This window comes from Furipterus horrens, unplaced genomic scaffold (assembly GCF_987537825.1).
Source record: "Furipterus horrens unplaced genomic scaffold, mFurHor1.1.pri manual_scaffold_5, whole genome shotgun sequence".
NCBI classification, from domain to species: Eukaryota; Metazoa; Chordata; class Mammalia; order Chiroptera; family Furipteridae; genus Furipterus; species Furipterus horrens.
Window position 1 is genome coordinate 92,123,250 of NW_028327175.1, and position 12,556 is coordinate 92,135,805.

Sequence of the window (12,556 nt, forward strand, 5' to 3'; positions counted from 1 at the left end):
CTTTATGCTTTCTATAAGAGACTCACCTCAGAACAAAATATACACACAGACTATAATTAAAAGGATGGAAAATAATATTTAATGCAAATGGAAATTTTAAAAAGACCAGGGTGGCAATACTTATATCTGACAAAATAGAATTTAAAACAAAGGCAATAGTATGAGACAAAGATGAACCCTACATAATGATAAAGGGAGCAATTCAACAAGACGATATAACCCTTATAAACATTTACGCACCCAACATAGGAGCACCTAAATATGCAAAGCAAATCATTATGGACATAAAGAGAAAACTGACAATAGTACAGTCACCGTAGGGGATTTTAACACTCTATTGGCATCAATGGATAAATGTTCCAGACAGAAAATCAAAAAAGAAATAGTGGCCTTAAATGACACACTACAGCAGATGGATTTAACTGATATTTGCAGAGCATTTCATCCCAAAGCACCAGAATTTACATTCATTTCAATGCACATGGAACTTTCTCTATTGTAGACCACATATTAAGACACAAAACAAGTCTCAATAAATTTAAGAAGATTGAAATCATATCAAATATTTTCTCTGACCATGATGGTATGAAACTAGAAATTAATCACAAGAAAAAAACTGAAAATACACAAAAATGTAAAGACGAAATAACATGTTACTAAACATAAATATGTTAATGATGAGATCAAGGAAGAAATTTAAAAGTACCTTGAAACAAATGAAAATGAGAACACAACAATCCCATTCTATGGGACAGAGCTAAGGCAGTCCTAAGAGGGAAATTCATAGCATTACAGGCTAATCTCAAGAAACAAGAAAAACCTTAAATAAAAAATTTAACTTTTAAAGAAACTTGAAAAGGAACAGCAAAGCCCAGAGTGAATAGAAAGAAGGAAATAATCAAGATCAGAACAACAATAAATGAAATGGAGTTTAAAAAATATATAAAAGATTAATGAAAGTAAGAACTGGTTCTTTGAAAAGATAAACAAGATTGACAAACCTTTAACCAAACTAAAGAAAAAGAGAGAGAAGACCCAAATGAATAAAATCAGAATGAAAAGGTGAAGTAATAACTGATACCAAAGGAAATACAAAGAATTGCAAGAAAATATTACAAGCAACAATATGCCAACAAATTGGTCAATATGGAAAAATGAATAAATTGTTAAAAACATACATCTTACAAAACTGAATCAGGAAGAATCAGAGAGTCTGAATAGATTAATTACAACTAGTGAAATTGAAGCAGTAATGAAAAAAAACCCACAAACAAAAGTCCTGGACCAAAAGTCTTGGCTTCAGAGGTAAATTTCACCAAACATTCAAAAAAGAACTAACACATCCCCTTCTCAAACCATTATAAAATATATAAGATGAGGAAAGATTTCCAAGCTTATTTTATGAGGCCAGCATTATCCTAATTCCAAAACCAGAGAGACACTGCAAAGAAAGAAAATTATAGGCCAATATCCCTTATTAACAAAGATGCTAAAATCCTCAACCAAATATTAGCAAACCAAATAAAGCAAAACATTAAAAGGATCATACACCATGATCAAGTGGGACATATTTCTGGGATGCAAGGTTGATACAATATCAATAAATCAATAAACGTGATGCATCACATAAAGAAAATGAAATGTAAAAACCACATGATTATATCAATAGATGCAAAAAAAAGCATTTGATAAGACTCAGCACCCATTTATGATAAAAACAAAAAACCTCTTAGCGAAGTGGGAATAGAGGGAACATACCTCAATGTAATAAAGGCCATATACTTGTATTACAAACCCACAGGCAACATCATACTAAGTGGCAAAAGCTAAAAGTGTTTTCCTTAAATCCGGAATAAGACAGAGATGTCTGCTTTCACCACACTTACTCAGCATATAGTACTGGAAGTCCTGGCCACAGCAGTCAGACAAGAAACAGAATAATAACCATCCAAATTGAAAAGGAAGAAAGAAGTAAAACTATTATTATTCACAAATGGCATGATATTGTACATAGAAAACACTAAAGACTCCACCAAAAAATTACTAGTTTAATAAATGAATTCAGTGAAGTAACAGGTACAAAATTAATATCCAGAAATCAGTGCACTTTTATACACCAACAATGAACTCTTAGGAAGAGAAACTAGAAAAATAATCCAATTTACCATTGCAATAACAACAACTAAAAATAAGGTATTTGGAATAAACTTAACCAAGGAAGTAAAAGACCTATACTTGGAAAACTATAGCACATTGAAGAAAAAAACAGAAGACACGAACAAGTGGAAGCATATAAAGTATTCCCTCACTTATCACGGGTATTACGTTCTAGGCCCCCACCCCTCACCCCCGCAATAGGTGAAAATCCGCAAAGTAGGAACCTTACATTTATTTTAGTATTTATATATATATATATATATATATATATATATATATATATATATATAAAGGCTTTATAAACCCTTCCCACACACTTGTAAACCATTCCCAGTCCCTTATTAACCTTTCCCACTCCCTTACTAACCTTTTCCACACTTTATAAACACTACTTATGTTCTTAAATGTATTCTTTACTCTTAAACCTATGTAACTTTAACAACATATGTATACAGTACCGCAAAATCTCACGATATAGCAAAAAATCCGCAATAAATAATTAAATATAATATTTTTTAAAATCCCACGATACAGTGAGGCCTCAATATATGAACCATGATATAGAGAGGGACTACTGTACTGTGTTCATGAATAAGAAGAATTAACATCATTAAAATGTCCATACTACCCAAAGCAATCTATAGATTCAAAGCAATTCCTATTAAATACCAATAGCATATGTTACAGAGCTAGAAGAAATATTCCAAAAATTTATATGAAACCACAAAAGACCCCCAGATAGAAACATAAAAGCAGACACATAGATAATGGAACAGAATAGAGAATCCAGATATAAGCCCACACCTTTATAGTCAATTACTATTTGACAAAGGCGCAAAAACATACAATAGGGTAATGACAGTCTATTCAATAAATGATATTGGGAATGTTCAACAGATATATGCAAACAAATAAAATAAAACAAAACTAGATCACCTTTTTACACCATACACAAGAATAAACTCAAAATGGATTAATGACTTAAATGTTAGACTTGCAACCATAAAAATCCTAGAGGAAAACATAGGCAATAAAATCTGATATTTCTCATAGGAATATTTTTTGGATATATCTCCTCAGAAAAGGAGACAAAAGAAAAAAATAAATAAATGGAACTACATTAAACTGAAGTTTTTGCACAGCAAAGGAAACCATAGACAAAATGAAAAGACAGCCCACTGAATGGGGGAACATATTCACCAATGCATCTGATAAGGGGTTAATATCCAAAATTTATAAAGAACTTATTTAAAAACTCAATACCAATAAACAGTCTGATTTAAAATGAACAAAGGACCTGAATAGATATTTCTCCAAAGAAGACATGGAGATGGCCAATAGAAAAAATAATGACATTGAAAAGATGTTCAATGTACCAATCATCAGAGAAATGCAAATTAAAACCCCAACAAGATATCACCTAACACCTAGCAAAATGGCTGTCATCAGTAAATCAACAAACAAGTGCTGGTGAGGCTGTGTAGAAAAGGGAACTCTGGAGCACTGTTGGCAGGAATGCAGACTGGTGCAGCCACTGTGGAAAGTAGTGTGGAGTTTTTGTTCAAAAAATTAAAAATGGAGCTGCCTTATAACCCAGCAATTCCACTTCTGAGAATTTATCTAAAGAAACCCAAAACACTAATTCAAAAGAATATTTGCACTCCTATGTTCACTGCAGCATTATTTACAATAGCTGAGATTTGGAAGCAGCCGAAGTGTGAGTGGATAAAAAGCTGTGGTACCTTTACACAAGGAAATACTTTTCGGCCATAAATAAAAGGAAATATTACCCTTGGTGCAATCTAAAGAGCAGTATGCTAAGTGAAAAAAAAAGCCAGTCAGGGGAAGACAAATACTATATGATTTCACTCTTATATGGAATCTAGTGAACAAATTAAATTTAACAAGCAAAATAGAGAAAGACTCATAGGGAGCAGACTGACAGCTCTCGGGTTTGTGGAGGAGGTTTGGGGGAGCTTGAAGGATTGAGCAAAAAGAAAAAAAGAGAAAAATCTCATGGATATGGTCAAAAGTGTGGTGATGGCTTAGATGAGGGGGTGGAGGGAGCAGAAGGAGGGTATAGGGGGATGAATGATGATGGACAGATATTTGAGTTGGGGTAGTGAACACACAATACAGTGTACATATTGTGTGTTGTAGAATTGTACACCTGGAACCTGTATAATTTTGTTAACCAGTGTCACCTCAATAAATTCAGTAAGAAGGAGAAAACAAAAGAAAAGAAACCAGGGCTCACTCAAGAGAGGGAAATATTTACAGCTTTTAAGAAAGGGGGGTGAAAGAACAAAAGGGATGGGGAAATCTTTAATGATTCAGATATATAAATAACAGGTTTTGAAATTTATCTTTAAAAACGTGAGCTAAGATTTGTAAAAATATTCTACTAATTATCGTGATTTAAGGATTAATCTTCACTGTCATCAATTTTCATGTTGTAAATAGATTTACCATTTTGAAAGTAGATAGAGCTTTATGAAGTAGAATAGGAGATTGCATGAGTTGTAATTCCTCAGGCAAGAAAGGCAAGCAGAATTTGCAATTGGAAGGACACTGTTGACTGCTAATTTCAAGAGGCATGATGGTATAATGGGAAGGGTGTGGAGTAGATGTCTTGTAGGTACTGTACTGCAAATCATCCAAAACATGAGTTGCAAAAATTACTTCAACTTTCTGGGCTTCAACTGCCTCAGGTGGAAAATGAAAGATTTGATCTAAATAATTTTTAAGGTCATCCTCTGCATCTCCTTTTTAATAAAAATGCTTTCAAAGTCTTAAAAGACTTCAAATCTTCATCAAAGATGAAGTCTTTCATTTACAAGATGTTCTGATAGAACCCCCAAAATATGAAGCAGCTCATTTAAATAAGTGCACAGTGACACTGCAATGTAAACTTCTGTAGACCATGTAAATCATTTGTGTCTTAACGATTATATAAAATGGTACTGTTTGTCAAACCTACAACTCTGGCATAATCTATCACTTGTAGTTATGAAAGTGAGTCATTTTACAGTGCTCCCATTTTATGCAAGCTTATTCAAGCTTAGCACAAATTCCTCTATGGAAAAGTTTCATGCTGAGCCCAAAAGGTGGTGACTTCATTATTCACCCCTGACTTTACAAATTGTTTTTGTGGGGTTGCAAAGGATGAAATACAATTTTTATTATACATCAAAAACATGGACAACACCAAATTCTGACAAGAATGTAGAGTAATGAAAACCCCCATTCATTACTGCTGGGAATGCAAAATGGTACAGCCACTTTGGATTACAGTTTGGCAGTTTCTTACAAAATTAAGTATAGTTTTACTATAGGACCCTGCAATCACACTCTTTGGTATTCACCGAAATGATTTGAAAACTTATCTACACAAATACTTGCATGTGGATATTTATAGCAGACTCATTCATAATTGCCCAAAATTAGAAGCAATCAAGATGTATTTCAATAGGTGAGTCAATAAATAAACTGTGATATATCCACACAATGGAATACTATTCAGTGTTAAAAAAAAAGACTTCTCAAGACACAATGACCATGAAGAACCTTAAATACATACTAGAAAATGAAGACAGTCAATCTGGAAGTCAATATATTATGTGATTCCAAATATATGACAATCTGGATAAGGCAAAATTATGAGTCATTAAAAAGATTCATGATCATCAGGGATTAGGGAGGTGGGATGGATGATTAGGTGAGCACAGAGGATTTTGGTGGCTGTGAAACTATTCTGTATGATCCTCTAATGGTAACTACATGTAGCTATACATTTGTCAAAACCCATAGAACTACAACACCAAGAGTGAACCCTAACTTAAACTATGGACTTTAATTAATGATGGCATCAATGTTGGTTCATCAGTTGTAACAAGTATATCACTCTGGTGAGAGGAGGTTGATAGTGGGGGAAGATGTGCATGTGTGGTGGAGGGGGCATATGAGAATTCTCTGTTCTTTCAACTTGTTGTGAACCTAAAACTGCTCTAAAAAAATAGATTAGATTAAATAAATAAGTTTTCCATTTTAGTGAATGGAAATTTCATCCTCATTCTTGCCCAACAAACAAACAAGCAAAACCAATTCCAAAGTCATCCTTGACATTTATTCTGTCATATATCATATCTTGTCCATGAGCAAGTCCCATTGGTTCTATACTTAAATTTAATCAAAATCTACTTACCACTTCCATTTCTACTGGGATAGCCTAATGCATCATGATGTTGTGTAGATTATTAAGATCATTTTTTTTAAGGTTTTCCTGTTCTACCTTTGGCCCATAGTTCTCTGAAAGCCATCAAAATGTTTCTTTCAAAACAGAGTATACTGGAAAACATTGATAGATGTAGAAAAAACATTTGACAAAAGCCAATCATGCATGATAAAAACTCTCAACAAACAAGGGATAGAACCTCCTTAACAAAAAAAAAAAGTGCATTTACATAAAAACATACAGATAATATCATACTTAATGGTGAAATACTAAATGCTTTCCCTCCAAGATCAAGAAAAATAAAAGGATTTCCACTCTCACCAATTCTTTTCAACACTATATTGGAGGTCCTAGCTAGCACACTAAAGCAAGAAAAAACCCAGAAGTCATTCAGATTGAAAAGGAAGCAATAAAACTCTATTCAGAAATGATATGATTACATACATAGAAAATCCTAAAGAATCCACTAAAAAACTAGAACTGATGAATAGATTCAGTAAGTTTGTAAGATACAAGATCAATACACAAAAATCAATTGTATTTCCATATACTGGCAATAAGCAATCCTAAAACAAAATTTAAAAAGCAATTCCATTCACAGTAGAACCAAGATTGACCAAATCATATTTCAGTTCAGAAACCGCCAATGGCTTCCCTTTATACTTAGAGTAAAATTCCAATGTGCTTGTCATGCCTTGTAAGGCTCAGCAATAATTGTGCTCTCAGCTACTTCTCTGAACTCATCTTTTCCCATTGTCTCTCTCATTCACTCCACTTCAGTTTCGTTGGCATTTTTTCTCTTTCTCAAGTCTGGCTGGTGTGATTCTTGGAACTCTTGTTTCTAAGATACTTGCATGGTCTGCTTTTTCACTTCTTTCTGCTACTACATCTCTGCTCTGATGTCAACATATTAGAGAGGGTGTCTCTCATCTTCAAAATAAAATAATAACACCAATCTACCCTCATTGCTTTTTATCCTCTTACTTTGCTATACACATACACACACACTTTTTATGTTTCCTACAATATTTCATTTCAAAAACATGTTAAAAAAATCACAATAACATCACATTCAAGAAAAATTGTATTGATCCAATCCTATTACCTATTTTTCAGTCCATAGTTAAATCACTCAGTTGTTTCAATAATAGCTGTTTATTCTTAAGTCCAGGATCCTAGCAAAAAAATCACACATTACATTTTATTATAGTTCTTCAGTTGTCCTTAATCTAGAATGTTTCCCAGCTTCTTTTTGTCTTTCATGTTATTAACAATTTTGAAGAAATATTATTTAATTTCATTGTATTTAATTATTGTTCTCTTGATTAGAGTCCTGTTTCAAGTTTTGGCAAGACTGTCACACAGGTAATGCCTCCATCTCATGCCAGGAGGATATGATGCTACCTTGCTTTACATTTTCCTCATTTTCTTGCCTGTATATCTTCTTCTCATTAGAATATAAACTCTATGAAAGCTGAAAGTTTTTCTTCTTTGCTCACTTTTTTATCCCTTGATTGATAGATAGCTGTTAGGTAAATATTTGTTGAGTGGATGAATGAGTCCAGAGCCTGTGAGATTTGTCTCCAACCCTATAGAACAGGGACTGCCCCAGTGTTCTGTTAGGCAGTGCCAGGCAGCAGGCTCCTTAATCCTACACCCAACATTCTGAAACAGCTGAGAGGTCCCAGAAGGGGTGTCTGTCTCAGAATTTGGAATATCCATGTAGACAAATATTATTGATCATGTGTCCAAGCATATGTGTCCCTATTTATTTATATATTACATTCATATGCTACTCTTCTAATCTATTAAGTACATTCTAAATGTATACATAACTTTTAAAAAGTGACTTTAAAAATAAATATAAATAGAAGTTGTATTGTTTTCTTTCTAGATCCCAATGGCTTACTTTCCCCATTCCTGAGGGGCATACAAACTTCTCTTTTGCAGATCACTGTTTTTACCTATCCTTGAGTGGAGATGTTTTTGTGTATTGAATTTCCATAGGAGCCTCTTCACAGATCAAAACTTTGGGAGGGATCCCAGAAATCTTAGCTGGCTTCTGTACAATCATATGTTGCCTTGTCCTGTAAAATCCAGTCGTATCTTTTGAGACCTTCCTAAGAGACTTCTAAAAGTCACTCAAAATTGATAATATTTAAGATAAAGATTCTCTAAATCCCAATTTTTGACTTCTAGATGTTTAGCCAGGAAATATCTTTAGTTCTTGGAAAACTGTAAATTCTCAGAGGATAGCCCTTCCAGACCAGGCTTTAAATGATGCAGCTCAGAATGTTACTAGGAATTTGAATCATCTAGCACGCCTTTGAAAATCAGTCCCATAATTATCTGAAGGGCTCCTTTAATTAAATCCATGTTTCAGGATGCTTAATCCAAACTGAAACATTCCAGAAGTGTACTTACCGAAAATAATATATTGTGACCGTTTAAACCCCTGGTGCTTTAAATCAGCTACACCAGAATGGGTCCTCCAGTATCAGGGTCTTTGTTTTCAATTCAAAGTCTTATTTAAGTGTAATATCAACTTATGCCACTGTTTTTTTAATTGTTTTACATTTTTTGCATATGATGTCTATATCTCCTCATGTCTCCTTTTCTTACAAAATTACATGAGATAGTTAACTTATATTTTCAGTATGTTTATAGTTATTCTTCAGTACAGTTAAGTGATTTAGGGCAAGGTTGCTTAATTAATAACCAAATCACTTTTGAAAGTGCAACAACCAAGGTTTCGAGAAAGGTGAAGTGTCTTTCCTTGTGAGACACAGATTTTCTGGGAAAAAAAGATTTTCATGTGTCCTTCAGTATTCTCAATGTTATTTATGGTGTCCAAGCATTTGTGAATGCATCATGCCATTTGTTTAAATGAAGAAGATAGTTTCTCTACATGTTTAGAATTTGAAAATGCAACTTAACATTTTGAAATTTCAAAAGGCATTGATGATCTACTACTTCAAATGAGTGTACAACTCGTAAGGGGAAGAAAGTTCAGTCAGCATTATAAATTATGTTCGGCAAATGTTATTGGAGAACATTTAAGATATTTTAGCAATAATTTCTGCTCAGTCTTTTATTCGGGACACATTGTCATTTTTATTGTGAGTCTGTGAGTGATTAAAGGTCTTTTGACCCATCTTAGACAGAAATTGCTGACCCCTATAAACAGGACATTTTAAAAGACAGATTTCCAGAGATTCATGAGCAAAAATCTTAAAAAAGCACACACACGCGCACACGTTTTTTCATGTATAACCAGCAGCTATTTTCATTGGCAACTGCTCTGGGTGTGCAGCCTTAAACTTTACAGTTTTCTAAGCATCTCAGGTACCATTTCATACCATTCAGTTGTGTCCAGCTTTCCATTATTGTTGGCAGGACATACTTTGGAATGTCTGCTCTACTCGAGATGATCTGCTGCCAGCCTCTCACGGAGAAAGAGACAAAAAAAGAATCTGCAATTTAAATTTAAAAAATAGTAGTACAGTATATAATAAAATTGGCAAGGAGGCAAATTTCCTTTAAAATTTTCATATACTGAACAAAAGAAGGGCAGAGCTTTCCCAAAACATTTACAAGCTCTTGGTCTATGATAAGGATCCTCAGAGAAAGACACCTTCCCTTAGCCTCAGTCAGAAGTTACTTGGATTACTAAGTCAGTAAAACATCTCAGAGACATCTAAGCATGTACTTTTTAAATTAAAAACTGGCTTTGCTTAAAGTAAACTGAGACAGAAATGGTCTTGGATATATTTTCCATAGAAGCACCTGCTTTGGGTGCAACCACACATAGAAGGATCTTGGCACAATAAATTGTCTAACCCATTCAAGGGATGATAGCTTGGATACTGTTCATGGCACCTTTCAAAGGCAATTTTTAGTATTCTGTCTAGACTTATGTTCCGAGGTCAGCACACAGCTTTAGGATACTGTTCATTGGTTGAAATCAGAGATGAGATGAGGAAATTCAAATTAAAGCCTTACATTCTTTAGTGAGGCTGCGCCTCAGACTACAGGGACTTTTAGGAGAGCTCTGTTGTAAGAGGCCAAATATGCCATTATGAGCCAAAACAAGTTGCTTTGCAACCAGGATTACCTTTGTAGCCTTATAGTACATTTTTAAGATCTGGAGAAAACTATATTCCAAGAACATTACTCTTAGTGATCGAAACATAGGATGGAGACTCAGGTCATTTAATAAACTTATATCACAATTATTCTGTCTTATTTGTGAAACATATATATATATATATATATATATATATGTATGTATGTATATATTTTTGTGGCAATGTTAAACATATTTTCAGTATAGCTATCTTTTGATTCACTTATATTGGGAACAACCTTGTATAATATGTGTCATTCCATGGGCTACTTCAGATATTAAATACCACTAATAATTAATTGTGTCCTATCACACAGTGTCTTGTCACTTGTTCATTTTAAATGATCCCTCTAAGGTTCTCCCCACGAGAGCTAGGCCTACCTTAGCAATGAGTATCTAACACGGAGATACTTCTATTCAGCTCTGCAATTAGAAAGTTGGAGTTTGAGATGAATTTTCTGTGAGATTCTTAATCTAGGCCTGACAGATTTGAACATGAAAAGCAAAATCTAAATGAAAAATTTTCATGTCTTTAAGAACCATTCTGTTGGAATTGTTTCCCTAATATTTAAAACAAACACATCATCTACATTATATGTACTGGTCATGTACTTTACTTTTTATCTGATTTAGCCTTTGCTCAAACCCCATTTACATATGAGTATATTTAAGCTAAGAGTTGTGAAATAACTTGACCAAGAGCATTCAGCTACTGGGTGCTGGGTGAGGGCAAGACCTGAATCCAAATCTAATTGATACTAAAACCCTTGTTTTTGAATCATGATGCTGTGATGCCTATACCATGCTTTTATTTTCCCTTTAAGGTTCAAAAAGCTTATACTCCTCCAAATGAGGTGTTTTTTAACTCTTAAAAGGGTATGCAAAATTATATTTGCATACCGGTATATGCATTTCTTCTAGGAGCATGGAGCATAATTTCCATCAAGTCCGTAAGCTTATCTGTGACTGAAAATGGTTAAAGATCCCAATAGAGAAGCATTTTAGTAACTAGCAAAAAGTGCCTCTGTCACTCAAAATAAAGGCAGGGGAGAGCAACAGGGGGAAAATTAGAACAACTGTAACTGAACAACAATAAAATGAAATGAAATGAAAAAAAATCAGACACATCATCAAGGTTTTTTTAAGAATATGTAATAAGCCCTGACTGGTGTGGCTCAGTGGGTTGGGCATTGTCTTGCAAACCAAAAGGTTGCCAGTTTGATTCCTGGTCAGAGCACATACCTGGGTTGCAGGCCAGTTCCCCGTTTGGGGGGCATGTAAGAGGCAAGCGATCAGTGTTTCCTTCTCCACCTCCCTCCCCGTCTTTCTAAAAATAAATAAAGAAAATCTTTTTAAAAAAAGAATATGTGATGCATATGCAAATTACAAACTGACATATGTAAAAGAAAAATGCATGGTTTGTCACTGCTTTTATTTATACCAGTAACTTTTCATAAATTGTTATGATTATGGTGTTCTTCAAATTTTGATGTAGTTTATGTCATTTTAGAAACCAGAAAGAAACTGTTGTGTTCCAAATTAGAAGTTATTGAAAATATGTAATTTATGCACAGAATGTTACTTGGAAAACATATTTTCTTCATGTTGTTTATGTTAACATAAGGAGAAAACATGGTGTTTTTGTGTGGAGAGTCATAGAACTGCACAAAGAGAAAACTGATGAAACCAACAAAAAATAATCGGTGAATCATGATGCTTCTGTGATAAGCCGTGTGTGTCAAAAGTAGTTGGTGCCTCTTCTGCAAAGAAAATTAGAAGTAACATAAAGTTAAATCATGCCTTGAGATATGTGGTAATAATAATTGAAGTTTATTAAGAGCAATAAAAGGCTATTTTATGCATTATGTCAATTAACACTGCCATTATATTACATTTCTTTTTCTAATCAACTTATAACTATCAGATATATTCCTTTCTCACTGAGATCATGATCCCCTCTATCTTCTGTACCTTCAAATTTTCTTTTTGTCTCAGTACATAAACATCACCTAATATTTCCTATCATTTAGCCCTTTCCT